Raw genomic sequence first — 15,089 nt, forward strand, 5'->3', positions numbered from 1 at the left:
GCCAGGTAATGGAAGCAACCTAAATGCCCACAGACAGATGAATGGATAAAGATGTGGTACATATATAAAATGGAATATGACTCGGCCATAAAAAGGAATGAAACTGGGTCATTTGTAGAGACATCGATGGATCGAGAGACTGTCATACAGAATGAAGTAAGTCAGAAAGAGGAAAACAAATATTGTATATTAATGCATATATGTGGAGCCTAAAAATGGTACAGATGAACTGGTTTGCAGGGAAGAAATAGAGACACAGAGGTAGAGAACAAACGTATGGACACCAAGTGTGGGAAGCCATGGGGTGGTGGTGGTGGGATGAGTTGGGAGATTGGGATTGACCTGTATACATGTATATGCATAAAATACATAACTAATAATAACGTGCTGTATAAAAACATAAATAAAATTAAATTTCAAAATTTTAAAAAATAAAATTTAAAAATAAAACAGAAAAATTTCTTCCCGTCACACAGATGTATTTATAGGAATGAATTATTTCCATGCTTATATTTATAAATACATAAAAGAGGAATAAAATCTAACTTGAACCAAAAAAGAAAAAAAGAATGAACCCACGAGTTATACAGAGGAAAACCCTATCTTGGCACTTGCTCCAGCGGTAAACAATTCTGAAATTGGTCAGAGGTGGGGAACCATCTCCCATACAGCCAGCCACCCACCACCCACCACCCACGCAAGGAGCATCCTCATTGCAAAGCTGGGGGACCGTGCCGAGGCATCTGTGAGTAAACGTGAGCTGAGCCCCAGGGCAGCTGCTGCTGAACTGTTCCCACCCTTTCCAGGTAAAACACCTGAATATGTACAAGGGCTTGAAAGCCTAGAGGAAGGACCGTGGAGCCACACCAGCGACAGCACGCAGGCCAACTTGGTGCCTGCAGGCCAGCCAGCGTGGTCCTGGCCCCGGGCGCTCTTCCAGAAGCTTTCCATTGCCCTGCCTGAGATACCCCTCCTGTCCCGGCCCCCACTGCTTTTTTCCTTCCTCACCTCTGTCCGGAGAGAAATTCCAGCGGAAGGTATGGGTGACACATCCTCTTCTTTACAGGCGGCAGCCTGGCAACTCCTGCAGAAAGGCCAGCAGAACCCCACTCACACAGGGCCTCCCACAAAGCTGTGGCCCCTCACTCCCTCCCACCAGCACAGCCCCGAGACTGCTGACGGGGCAGAGAATATGGAGTCAGGCACAGCTTCAGGGGCTATTGCTGCCTGGAGCTCTGTTTATATTGATCTCAATGAGGCACACCTGGGGAGGGCGGGCCGGCAGGGTAAGGCTGCCCAGGTCAGCTAATCCACAACCCTCAGGGAATCACATTGTTGAAAATGGACCCCGCTAAGGCAGAAGAGAAGCCAAGGGAAAAAAGGACACAATGCCATTTGCAGCACCGTAGATGAGTCTAGAAGTAATCACGTGACTTGTAGTAAGTCAGAAAGTGAAAGACACATATCATATCATATCACTTATAGGTGTTACCTAAAAATGGATACCAGGGCAGATATTTCCACGGAGAAGGGCAATCACAGATTCATTAAACCACTTATGGTTCACCAATGGAAAGGTGTGAGGATTGTTTTCCTTATGATATCGCGGTTAACAGACATATACAAACAGAGGTGACATATATAATCACCAAAGACCTACAGAATAGCAAGAGAGGACTACTCAACATTCTGTCATAACGTACATGGGAAAAGGATCCCAAGAAGAACAGTCATCTGTATATGTGTAAAAGAAGCACATCTTCCACACCTACAACAAGCAAAACATTGTAATCGAACTTGCTGTAATAAAAAATAAAAAATTAAAATAAAAACACGAACAAGAAGTAGTGAGACAAACGTGAGGGGCTTTCTCCTGGCACATTCCATTCTAAACTCCAATCTAGAACACCACTTCCACTGAGGCTCTCTTGCCCTAGTAACCAGATTTGGTAAGGGTGAACTGCTGCCACCTTGTGGCCGTTTCACACAACAGCAGCTTTAATCCCAATGCTAATGGTCAGCTGATATTCAAAATCATTTCAGGCCTGTAAATGACACCTGCCCTGAAAACAAATCCTGGGGTCACATATCGACCAAAAAATTCAAAGGACGTCCATATTTCAAAACGACCGTTTGAAAAGGCATATTTTACGCACATTAGTGTTCTGCTTCTTTTCCTTTCTTTCCTTTTTTGTTAAAAATAACGGGAATGGAAAAAGGCATCCCTCAGAATGGGCGAAAATCGGTGCAAACGAATCAATTCACAGAGGTTTAATCTCAAATATATATAAACAGCTCATGCAGCTTAATATTAAAAAAACAAACAACCCAATACAAAAATGGGCAGAAGATCTAAAGGGACGTTTCTTCAAAGGATACACAGAGATGGCCAAGACGCACATGAAAAGCTGCTCAACAGCACTAATTATTAGAGAAATGCAAATCAAAACTACAATGAGGTATCACCTCACACCTGTTAGAATCGGCATCATCAGAAAATCTACAAACAACAATTTATGGGGAGGGTGTGGACAAAAGGAGCCCTCTTCCACTATTGGTGGGAATGTAAATTGATACAGTCACTATGGAGAACAGTATGGAGTTTCCTTAAAAAAACTAGAAATAGAATTACCATCTGATCCAGCAATCCCACTTCTGGGCATATACCCAGAGAAAACGGTAAATCAAAAATGCACATTCACCACAATGTTCGTTGCAGCACTATTTACAATAGCCAGGTAATGGAAGCAAACTAAATGCCCACAGACAGATGAATGGATAAAGATGTGGTACATATATAAAATGGAATATTACTCGGCCATAAAAAGGAATGAAACTGGGTCATTTGTAGAGACATCGAGGGATCGAGAGACTGTCATACAGAATGAAGTAAGTCAGAAAGAGGAAAACAAATATTGTATACTAATGCATATATGTGGAGCCTAAAAAATGGTACAGATGAACTGGTTTGCAGGGAAGAAATAGAGACACAGAGGTAGAGAACAAACGTATGGACACCAAGTGTGGGAAGCCATGGGGTGGTGGTGGTGGGATGAGTTAGGAGATTGGGATTGACCTGTATACATGTATATGCATAAAATACATAACTAATAATAACGTGCTGTATAAAAAAATAAAATTATATTTCAAAATTTTAAAAAATAAAATTTAAAAATAAAACAGAAAAAAAGTTCTTCCCGTCACACAGATGTATTTATAGGAATGAATTATTTCCATGCTTATATCTATAAATATATAAAAGAGGAATAAAATCTAACTTGAACCATAAAAGAAAAAAAAAACCTGAACCCACGAGTTATACAGAGGAAAACCCTATCAGGGCACTTGCTGCAGTGGTAAACAATTCTGAAATTGGTCAGAGGTGGGAAACCATCTCCCATACAGCCAGCAACCCACCCCCCACGCAAGGAGCGTCCTCATTGCAAAGCTGGGGGCCCGTGCCGAGGCATCTGTGAGTAAACGTGAGCTGAGCCCCAGGCCAGCTGCTGCTGAACTCTCCCCACCCTTCCCAGGTAAAACACCTGAATATGTACAAGGGCTTGAAAGCCTAGAGGAAGGGCCGTCGAGCCACACCAGCGACAACACGCAGGCCAACTTGGTGCCTGCAGGCCAGCCAGGGTGGTCTTGGCCCCGGGCGCTCTTCCGGAAGCTTTCCATTGCCCTGTCTGAGATACCCCTCCTGTCCCGGCCCCCACTGCTTTTTTCCTTCCTCACCTCTGTCCGGAGAGAAATTCCAGCGGAAGGTATGGGTGACAAATTCTCTTCTTTACAGGTGGCAGCCTGGCAACTCCTGCAGAAAGGCCAGCAGAGTCCCACTCACACCGGGCCACCCACAAAGCTGTGGCCCCTCACTCCCTCCCACCAGCACAGCCCCGAGACTGCTGACGGGGCAGAGAATATGGAGTCAGGCACAGCTTCAGGGGCTATTGCTGCCTGGAGCGCTGTTTATATTGACCTCAACGAGGCACACCTGGGGAGGGCGGGCCGGCATGGTAAGGCTGCCCAGGTCAGCTAATCCACAACCCTCAGGGAATCACATTGGTGAAAATGGACCTCACTAAGGCAGAAGAGAAGCCAAGGAAAAAAAGGACACAATGCCATTTGCAGCACCGTAAATGAGTCTAGAAGTAATCACGTGACTTGTAGTAAGTCAGAAAGTGAAAGACACATATCATATCATATCACTTATAGGTGTTACCTAAAAATGGATACCAGGGCAGATATTTCCACGGAGAAGGGCAATCACAGATTCATTAAACAAACTTATGGTTCACAAATGGAATGGTGTGAGGATTGGTTTCATTGCAATATCGGGGTTAACAGACATATACAAACACAGGTGACATATATAATCACCAAAGACCTACAGAATACCAAGAGAGGACTACTCAACATTCTGTCATAACGTACATGGGAAAAGGATCCCAGGAAGAACAGACATCTGTATATGTGTAAAAGAACCACATCTTCCACACCTACAACAAGCCAAACATTGTAATCAAACTTGCTGTAATAATAAATAAAAAAATTAAATTAAAAACACGAACAAGAAGTAGTGAGACAAACGTGAGGGGCTTTCTCCTGGCACATTCCATTCTAAACTCCAATCTAGAACACCACTTCCACTGAGGCTCTCTTGCCCTAGTAACCAGATTTGGTAAGGGTGAACTGCTGCCACCTTGTGGCCGTTTCACACAACAGCAGCTTTAATCCCAGCGCTAATGGTCAGTTGATATTCAAAATCATTGCAGGCCTGTAAATGACACCTGCCCTGAAAACAAATCCTGGGGTCACATATCGACCAAAAAATTCAAAGGACGTCCATATTTCAAAACGACCATTTCAAAAGGCATATTTTACGCACATTAGTGTTCTGCTTCTTTTCCTTTCTTTCCTTTTTTGTTAAAAAAAACGGGAATGGAAAAAGGCATCCCTCAGAATGGGCGAAAATCGTTGCAAACGAATCAATGGACAAAGGTTTAATCTCCAATATATATATAAACAGCACATGCAGCTTAATATTACTAAAACAAACAACCCAATACAAATATGGGCAGAAGATCTAAATACACGTTTCTTCAAAGAAGACACAGAGATGGCCAAGACGCACATGAAAAGCTGCTCAACAGCACTAATTATTAGAGAAATGCAAATCAAAACTACAATAAGGTATGACGTCACACCCATTAGAGTCGGCATCTTCAGAAAATCTACAAACAAAAATTCTGGGGAGGGTGTGGACCAAAGGAACCCTCTTCCACTATTGGTGGGAATGTAAATTGATACAGTCACTATGGAGAACAGTATGGAGGTTCCTTTAAAAAACTAAAAAGAGGAGAACCATCTGATCCAGCAATCACACTTCTGAGCATATACCCATAGAAAAACAAAAATCAAAGAGACACATTCACCACAATGTTCATTGCAGCACTATTTACAATAGCCAGGTAAGGGAAGCAACCTAAATGCCCACAGACAGAAGAACGGATAAAGATGTGGTACATATTTAAAATGGAGTATTACTCAACCATATAAAGGAATGAAACTGGGTCATTTGTTAAGAACTCGATGTATCTAGAGACTGTCATACAGAGTGGAGTAAGTCAGAAACAGAAAAACAAATATTGTATATTAATGCCTATATTTGGTACCTAGAAAAGTGGTACAGATGAACTTGTTTGCAGGGCAGAAATAGAGATACACAGGTAGAGAACAAAGGTATGGACACAAAGAGGGGGAAGCCATGGGGTGGTGGTGGTGGTGGGATGAGTTGGGAGATTGGGATTGACCTGTATACATGTAAATGCATAAAATACATAACTAATAATAACCTGCTGTATAAGAAAATAAATTTAAATTTCAAAATTTTTAAAAATAAAACAGAAAAATGTTCTTCCATTCACACAGATGTATTTATATGAATGACTTATTTCCATGCTTATATCTATAAATACATAAAAGAGGAATAAAATTTAACTTGAAACAATGGAGAAAAAAAAAAAAAAAACTGAACCCAACAGTTATACAGAGGAAAACCCTATCAAGGCACTTACTCCAGCGGTAAACAATTCTGAAATTGGTCAGATGTGGAGAATCATCTCCCATACAGCCAGCAGCCCCACCCCATGCAAGGAGGGTCCTCATTGCAAAGCTGCGGGACCGTGCCGAGGCGTCTGTGAGTAAACGTGAGCTGAGCCCCAGGCCAGCTGCTGCTGAACTGTTCCCACCCTTCCCAGGTAAAACACCTGAATATGTACAAGGGCTTGAAAGCCTAGAGGAAGGGCAGTGGAGTCACACCAGCGACAGCACACAGGCCCACTTGGTGCCTGCAGGCCAGCCAGGATGGTCCTGGCCACAGGCGCTCTTCTGGAAGCTTTCCATTTTCCTGCCTGGGATACCCCTCCTATCCCGGCCCCCACTCCTTTTTTTCCTTCCTCAACTCAGCCCGGAGAGAAATCTCAGCAGACGTTATGGGTGACACATCCTCTTCTTTACAGGTGGCAGCCTGGCAACTCCTAAGCTTTGCCGTTCCCTAACCCTAACCCTAGCCCAGAACGGAAACCCACCACCAGCCCTATACCTTTCCCTACGCCGTAGCCTATTCCTGGCCCGGACGCAGTCACTGAACCTTTCATCAGCACGTATCCTGACCCTGCCATTTTGCCGTACCCTCACCTGTGCCCTAAGCCTTGCTGTTCCCTAACCCTAACCCTAGCCCGGAACGGAAACCCACCACAAGCCCTACACCTTACCCCCAAGCAGTAGCCTACTCCTGGCCCGTACGAAGGCACTGACCCATGCATCAGTACTTAGCCTGACCCTCCCACGTTTCCGTACCCTCACCTGTGCCCTAAGCCTTGACGTTCCCTAACACTAACCCTCGCCCGGAACGGAAACCCACCACCATCCCTAGACATTACCCTACGCCGTAGCCTACTCCTGGCCTGTACGTTGGCACTGACCCGTGCGTCATCACGTAGCCTGACCCTCCCACGTTTCCGTACCCTCACCTGTGCCCTAAGCCTTGCCGTTCCCTCACCCTAACCCTAGCCAGGAACGGAAAACCACCACCAGCCCTACACCTTACCCTACGCCGTAGCCTACTCCTGGCCCGTACGCTGGCACTAACCCACGCGTCAGCAGGTAGCCTGACCGTCACACGTTTCCATACCCTCACCTGTGCCTTAAGCCTTGCCGTTCCCTAACCCTAACCCTATTCTGAAAAGGAAACACACCACCAGCCCTACAGCTTACCCACAAGCCATAGCCTACTCCTGGCCCGTACGCTGGCACTGACCCGTGCGTCAGCATGTAGCCTGACACTCCCACGTTTCTGAACCCTCACCTGTGCCCTATGCCTTGCCGTTCCCTTACCCTAACCCTAGCCCGGAACGGAAACCCACCACCAGCCCTACACCTTACACTACGCCGTAGCCTACTCCTGGCCCGAACGCTGGCACTGACCCTTGCGTCAGCACGTAGCCGGACCCTACCACGTTTCCGTACCCTCACCTGTGCCCTAAGTCTTGCCGTTCCCTAAACCTAACCCTAGCCCGGAACGGAAACCCTGCACGAGCCCTAAACCTTACCCTACGCCGTAGCCTACTCCTGGCCCGTACGTTGGCACTGACCCGTGCGTCAGCACGTAGCCTGACCTTCACACATTTCCGTACCCTCACCTGTGCCCTAAGCCTTGCCGTTCCCTAACCCTAAGCTTAGTACCGAACGGAAACCCACCAACAGCCCTACACCTAAACTCCATGCCATAGCCTACTCATGGCCCGTACGCAGGCACTGACCCGTGCGTCAGCACGTATCCTGACCCTCCCACGTTTCCGTACCCTCACCTGTGCACTAAGCCTTGCCGTTCCCTAACCCTAACCCTAGCCCTTAACGGAAAGCCACCACCAGCCCTACACCTAACCCCCAAGCCGTAGCCTACTCCTGGCCGGTACGCTGGCACTGACACATGCGTCAGAACGTATCCTGACTCTCCCACGTTTCTGTACCCTAACCTGTGCCCTAAGCCTTGCCGTTCCCTAACCCTAACCCTAGCCCGGAACGGAAACCCACCACCATCCCTACACGTTACCCTACGCCGTAGCCTACTCTTGGCCTGTACGGTGGCACTGACACTTGCGTCAGCATGTAGCCTGACCCTCCCACGTTTCCGTACCCTCACCTGTGCCCTAAGCCTTGCCGTTCCGTAACGCTAACCCTAGCCCGGAACGGAAACCCACCACCAGCCCTGCACCTTAACCCCAAGCCGTAGCCTAATCCTGGCCCGTTTGGTGGCACTAACCTGAGCATCAGCAAGTAGCCTGACCCTCCCACGTTTCCGTACCTTCACCCTTGCCCTAAGCCTTGCCGTTCCGTAACCCTAAACCTAGCCCCGAACGGAAACCCACCACCCGCCCTACACATTACCCTACGCTGTAGCCTACTCCTTGCCCATACGATGGCACTGACCAGTGCGTCAGCACGTAGCATGACCCTCCCACGTTTCCGTACCCTCACCTGTGCCCTAAGCCTTGCCGTTCCCTAACCCTAACCGTGGTCCACAATGCCAACCCACCACCAGCCCTCCACCTTACCCTATGCCGTAGCCTACTACTGGCCCGTACGCTGGCACTGACCCATGCATCAGTACGTAGCCTGACCCTCCCACGTTTCCGTACCTTCACCTGTGCCCTAAACCTTGACGTTCCCTAACCCTAACCCTAGCCTGGAATGGAAACCCACCACCATCCCTAGACATTACTCTCCGCCGTAGCCTACTCCTGGCCAGTATGCTGGCACTGACCCGTGCGTCAGCACGTAGCCTGACCCTCCCACGTTTCCGTACACTCACCTGAGCACTAAGCCTTGCCATTCCGTAACCCTGACCCTAGCCCCGAATGGAAACCCACCACCAGCCCTACACCTTAACCCCGAGCCGTAGCCTACTCCTGGCCCGTACTCTGGCACTGACACGTGCGTCAGCAAGTAGCCTGACCCTCCCACGTTTCAGGACCCTCAACTGTGCCCTAAGCCTGGCCGTTCCTAACACTAACCCTAGCCCAGAAAGTAAACCCACCACCAGCTCTACAACTTAACCCCAAGCCGTAGCCTAGTCGTGGCCCGTATGCTGACACTGACCCGTGCGTCAGCACGTAGCCTGACCCTCCCACGTTTCCGTACCCTCACCTGTGCCGTAAGACTTGCCGTTCCCTAACCCTAAACCTAGCCCCGAACGGAAACCCACCACCAGCTCTAAAACTTACCGACAAGCCATAGCCTACTCCTGGCCTGTACACTGGCACTTACCCGTGTGTCAGCACGTAGCCTGACCCTCCCACGTTTCCGTACCCTCACTTGTGCTATAAGCTTTGCCATTCCCTAACCCTAAATGTAGCCCGGAACGGAATCCCACCACCTGCCCTACAGCTTAACCTACACCGTAGCCTACACCTGGCCCGTACGCGGGCACTGACATGTGCTTCAGCACGTAGCCTGACCCTCCCATGTTACCGTACCCTCACCTCTGCCCTAAGCCTTGCCGTTCCCTAACTCTAACCCTAGCCCGAAACGGAAACCCACCACAAGCCCTAAACCTTACCGAAAAGCTGTAGCCTACTCCTGGCCCGTACGCTGGCACTGACCCATGCGTCAGCATGTAGCCTGACACTCCAACGTTTCCGTACCCTCACCTGTGCCCTAAGCCTTGCCGTTCCCTAACCCTAACCCTAGCCCCCTACGGAAACCCACCACCAGCCCTACACCTTACCCCCAAGCCGTAGCCTACTCCTGGTCCATACGCTGGCACTAACATGTGCGTCAGCACGTAGCCTGTCCTTCCCACATTAGCGTAACGTCACCTGTGACCTAAGCCTTGCCGTTCCTTAACCCTAACACTAGTACGGAAGGGAAACACACCACAAGCCCTACTCCTAAGCCCCAAGCCATAGCCTAATCCTGGCCCGTACGCTGGCACTGACCCGTGCGTCAGCACGTAGCCTGACCCACCCACGTTTCCTTACCCTCCCCTGTGCCCTAAGCCTTGCTGTTCCCTAACATTAACCCTAGCCTGGAACGGAAACCCAACACCAGCCCTACACCTAACTCCCAAGCCGTAGCCTACTCCTGTCCGGTACGCTGGCACTGACCCGTGCGTCAGCACGTAGCCTGAACCTCCCACGTTTCCGTACCCTCACCTGTGCCCTAAGCCTTGCCGTTCCCTAACCCTAACCCTAGCCCGGAACGGAAACCCACCACCAGCCCTAAACCTTTCCCTTCTCCGTAGCCTACTCCTGGCCCGTACGCTGGCACTGACCTGTGCGTCAGCATGTAATCTGAGCCCCCCACGTTTCCGTACCCACACCGGGGCCCTAAGCCTTGCCTTTCCCTAACACTAACCCTAGCCCGGAACGGAAACCCACCACCAGTCCTACACCTTACCCTACGCCGTAGCCTACTCCTGGCCCGAACGCTGGCACTGACCCATGGGTCAGCACATAGCCTGACCCTACCAGGTTTCCGTACCCTCACCTGTGCCCTAACTCTTGCCGTTCCCTAACCCTAAACCTAGCCCGGAACGGAAACCCACCACCAGCCCTACACCTTACCCTACGCCGTAGCCTACTCCTGGCCCGTACGCTGTCACTGACACGTGCGTCAGCACGTAGCCTGACCTTCTCACATTTCCGTACCCTCACCTGTGCCCTAAGCCTTGTCATTCCCTAACCCTAACCCTAGCCCGGAACGGAAACCCACCACCAGCCCTACAACTAACCCCCAAGCCGTAGCCTACTCCTGGCCGGTACGCTGGCACTGACCCGTGCGTCAGCACGTAGCCTGACCCTCCCACGTTTCCGTAAACTCACCTGTGCCCTAAGCCTTGCCGTACCCTAAAGCTAACCCTAGCCCAGAACGGAAACACACCACCAGCCCTAGAGCTTACCCCCAAGCCATAGCCTACACCTGGCTGGTACGCTGGCACTGACCCGTGCATCAGCACGTAGCTGACCCTCCCACGTTTCCATACCCTCACCTGTGCCCTAAGCTTTGCCGTTCCCTAACCCTAACCGTAGCCTGGAACGGAAACCCACCAACAGCCCTAAACCTTAACCTACGCCGTAGCCTACTCCTGGCCCATACGCTAGCACTGACACGTGCGACAGCACGTAGCCTGACCCTCCCACGTTTCCGTACCCTCACCTGTGCCCTAAGCCTTGCCGTTCCCTAACCCTAACCCTAGCTCGGAACGGAAACCCACAACCAGCTCTAAACCTTTCCCTACTGGGTAGCCTACGCCTCGCCCGTACGCTCGCACTGACCCGTGCGTCAGCATGTAGTTTAACACTCCCACGTTTCCGTACCCTCACCTGGGCCCTAAGCATTGCCGTTCCCTAACACTAACCCTATCCCGGAACGGAAACCCACCACCAGCCCTACACCTTACCCTACGCCGTAGCCTACTCCTGGCCCGAACTCTGGCACTGATCCATGCGTCAGCACGTAGCCTGACCCTCCCACGTTCCCTTACCCTCACCTGTGCCCTAAGCCTTGCCGTTCCCTAACATTAACCCTAGCCCGCAACGGAAACCCACCACCAGCCCTACACCTTACCCTACGCCATCGCCTACTCCTGGCCCGTACACTGGCACTGACACGTGCGTCAGCACGTAGCCTGACCTTCCCACATTTCCGTACCCTCACCTGTGCCCTAAGGCTTGCCGTTCCGTAACCCTAAACCTAGTACGGAACGGAAACCCACCACCAGCCCTAAACATAACGCCCAAACCATAGCCTACTCCTGGCCCGTACGCTGGCACTGACCCGTGCGTCAGCATGTAGCCTGACCCTCCCACGTTTCCGTACCCTCACCTGTGCCCTAAGCCTTGCCGTTCCCTAACCCTAACACTAGCCTGGAATGGAAACGCACCACCAGGCCTACATCTAACCCCCAAGCCGTAGCCTACTCCTGGCCGGTACGCTGCCACTGACACGTGCGTCAGCACGTAGCCTGACCCTCCCACGTTTCCGTACCCTCACCTGTGCCCTAAGATTTGCCGTTCCCTAACCCTAACCCTAGCCCGGAACAGAATCCACCACCAGCCATACACTCTTCCCTACACCGTAGCCTATTCCTGGCCCATACGCTGGCACTGACCCTTGCGTCAGCACGTAGCCTGACCCTCCCACGTTTCTGTACCCTCACCTGTGCCCTAAGCCTTGACGTTCGTTAACCCTAACCCTAGCCTGGAACAGAAACACACCACCAGCCCTACACCTTACCACCACGCCGTAACCTACTTCTTGCCCATATGCCGGCACTGACCCGTGCGTCAGCACGTAGCCTGACCCTCCCACTTTTCCGTAACCTCACCTGTGCCCTAAACCCTGCCGTTCCCTAACACTAACCCTAGCCTGGAAAGAAAACCCACCAACAGACCTACACCTTACACTATGCCGTAGCCTAAAACTGGCCCGTACGCGGGTAATGACCTGTGCTTCAGCACGTAGCCTGACCCTCCCATGTTACCATACCCTCACCTGTGTCCTAAGCCTTGCCGTTCCCTTACCCTAACTCTAGCCCGGAAGGGAAACCCACCACAAACCCTACACCTTACCCCCAAGACGTAGCCTACTCCTGGCCCATACGCTGGCACTGACCCATGCATCAGCACGTAGCCTGACCCTCCCACGTTTCCGTACCATCACCTGTGCCCTAAGCCTTGCCGTTCCCTAACCCTAACCTTAGCCCGGAACGGAAAACCACCACCAGCTCTACACCTTACCCTACGCCGTAGCCTACTCCTGGCCCGTACGCTGGCACTGACCCGTGCGTCAGCACGTAGCCTGACCCTCCCACGTTTCGGTACCCTCACCTGTGCCCTAAGCCTTGCCGTTCCCTAACCCTAACCCTAGCCCGGAACGGAAACCCACCACCAGCCCTACACTCTATCCTACGCCGTAGCTTATTCCTGGCCCGTACGCTGGCACTGACCCGTGTGACAGCACGTAGCCTGACCCTCCCATGTTTCCGTACCCTCACCTGTGCCCTAAGCATTGACGTTTGCTAACCCTAACCCTACCCGGAACAGAAACACACCACCAGCCCTACACCTTACCACCACACCGTAGCCTACTCCTGGCCCATATGCTGGCACTGACACGTGCGTCAGCACGTAGCGTGACCCTCCCACGTTTCCGTAACCTCACCTGTGCCCTAAGCCTTGCCGTTCCCTAACCCTAACCCTAGCCCGGAACGAAAACCCACCACCAGCCCTACACCTTACCCTATGCCGTAGCCTACACCTGGCCCATACGTGGGTAATGACCTGTGCTTCAGCACGTAGCCTAACCCTCCCATGTTACCGTACCCTCACCTGTGCCCTAAGGCTTGCCGTTCCCTCACCCTAACCCTAGCCACGAACGGAAACCCACCAGCAGCCCTACACCTAACCCTACGTCGTAGCCTACTCCTGGCCCGTACACTGGCACTGACCCGTGCGTCAGCACGTAGCCTGATCATCCCACGTTTCCGTACCCTCACCTGTGCCCTAAGACTTGCCGTTCCCTAACCCTAAACCTAGCCCGGAACGGAAACCGACAACCAGCCCTACACATTACCCCCAAGCCGTAGCCTACTCCTGGCCCGTACGCTGGAACTGACCCGTGCGTCAGCACGTAGCCTGACCCTCCCACGTTTGCGGAACCTCACCTGAGCCCTAAGCCTTGCCGTTCCCTAACGCTAACCCTAGCCCTGAAAGGAAACCCACCAGCAGCCCTACACCTTTCTCTACACCGTAGCCTTTTCCTGGCTCGTACGCAGGCACTGACCCTTTCATCAGCACGTAGCCTGACACTCCCACGTTTCCGTAACCTCACCTGTGCCCTAAGCCTTGCCGTTCACTAACCCTAACCCTAGCCCAGAACAGAAAACCACCACCAGCCCTACACCTTACCCACAAGCCGTAGCCTACTCCTGGTCCATACGCTGGCACTGACCCGTGTGTCAGAACGTATGCTGACCCTGCCACGTTGCCGTACCCTCACCTGTGCCCTAAGCCTTGCCGTTCCCTAACCCTAACCCTAGCCCGGAACGGAAAAGCACCACAAGCCCTACAACTTACCCCCAAGCCGTAGCCTACTCCTGGTCCATACGCTGACACTGACCTGTGCGTCAGCACGTAGCTTGACCTCCCAACATTACTGTACCCTCACCTGTGCCCTAAGCCTTGCCGTTCCCTAACACTAACCCTAGCCTGGAACGGAAACCCACCACCAGCCCTACACCTAACCAACAAGCCGTAGCCTACTCCTGGTCGGTACGCTGGCACTGACCCGTGCGTCATAACGTAGCCTGACCCTCCCACGGTTCCGTACCCTCACCTGTGCCCTAAGCTTTGCCTTTCCCTAACCCTACCCATAGCCTGGAATGGAAACACACCACCAGCCCTACACCTTATCGTATGCCGTAGCCTAGTCCTGGCCCGTAAGATGGCACAGACCCGTGCGTCAGCATGTAGCCTGACCCTCCCAAGTTTCTGTACCCTCACCTGTGCCCTAAGCCTTGCCGTTCCCTAACCCTAACCCTAGCCCGGAACGGAAACACACCAGAAGCCCTACACCTTACCATACGCCATAGTGTTCTCCTGGCCCGTACGCTGTCACTGACCCGTGAGTCTGCACGTAGCCTCACCCTCCCACGTTTCCGTAACCTCAACTGTGCCCTAAGCCTTGCCGTTCCCTAACACTAACCCTAGCCCGGAACGGAAACCCACCACCAGCCCTACACCTTACCCACCGCCGTCGCCTACTCCTGGCCCGTACACTGGCACTGACACGTGCGTCAGCATGTAGCCTGACCCTCCCACGTTTCCGTACCCTCACCTGTGCCCTAAGGCTTGCCGTTCCCTAACCCTAACCCTAGTACGGAACGGAAACACACCACCAGCCCTACAACTAATGCCCAAACCATAGCCTACTCCTGGCCCGTACGCTGGCACTGACCCATGCGTCAGCACGTAGCCTGAACCTCCCACGTTTCCGTACCCTCAACTGTGCCCTAAGCCTTGCCGTTC

At 51.7% G+C, this 15,089-nt stretch overlaps 1 long non-coding RNA gene across 1 annotated transcript in view; it reads right to left on the reverse strand.

The window, feature by feature from the left end:
* The window catches only part of LOC309797316, a 779,046-nt gene extending 772,775 nt beyond the window's left edge, over positions 1–6,271 (reverse strand). Inside the window, exons 1-2 of the long non-coding RNA XR_016039662.1 lie at positions 6,030–6,271; positions 3,119–3,303 (exon numbers count right to left, since the gene is read on the reverse strand). This is a non-coding gene — a long non-coding RNA (uncharacterized lncRNA). The remainder of the gene's footprint in view (positions 1–3,118; positions 3,304–6,029) is intronic.
* Positions 6,272–15,089: the final 8,818 nt, after the last annotated feature.

The sequence above is a fragment of the Mesoplodon mirus genome, assembly GCF_964341445.2.
Source record: "Mesoplodon mirus genome assembly, contig: HAP1_SCAFFOLD_168, whole genome shotgun sequence".
Lineage (NCBI taxonomy): Eukaryota > Metazoa > Chordata > Mammalia > Artiodactyla > Ziphiidae > Mesoplodon > Mesoplodon mirus.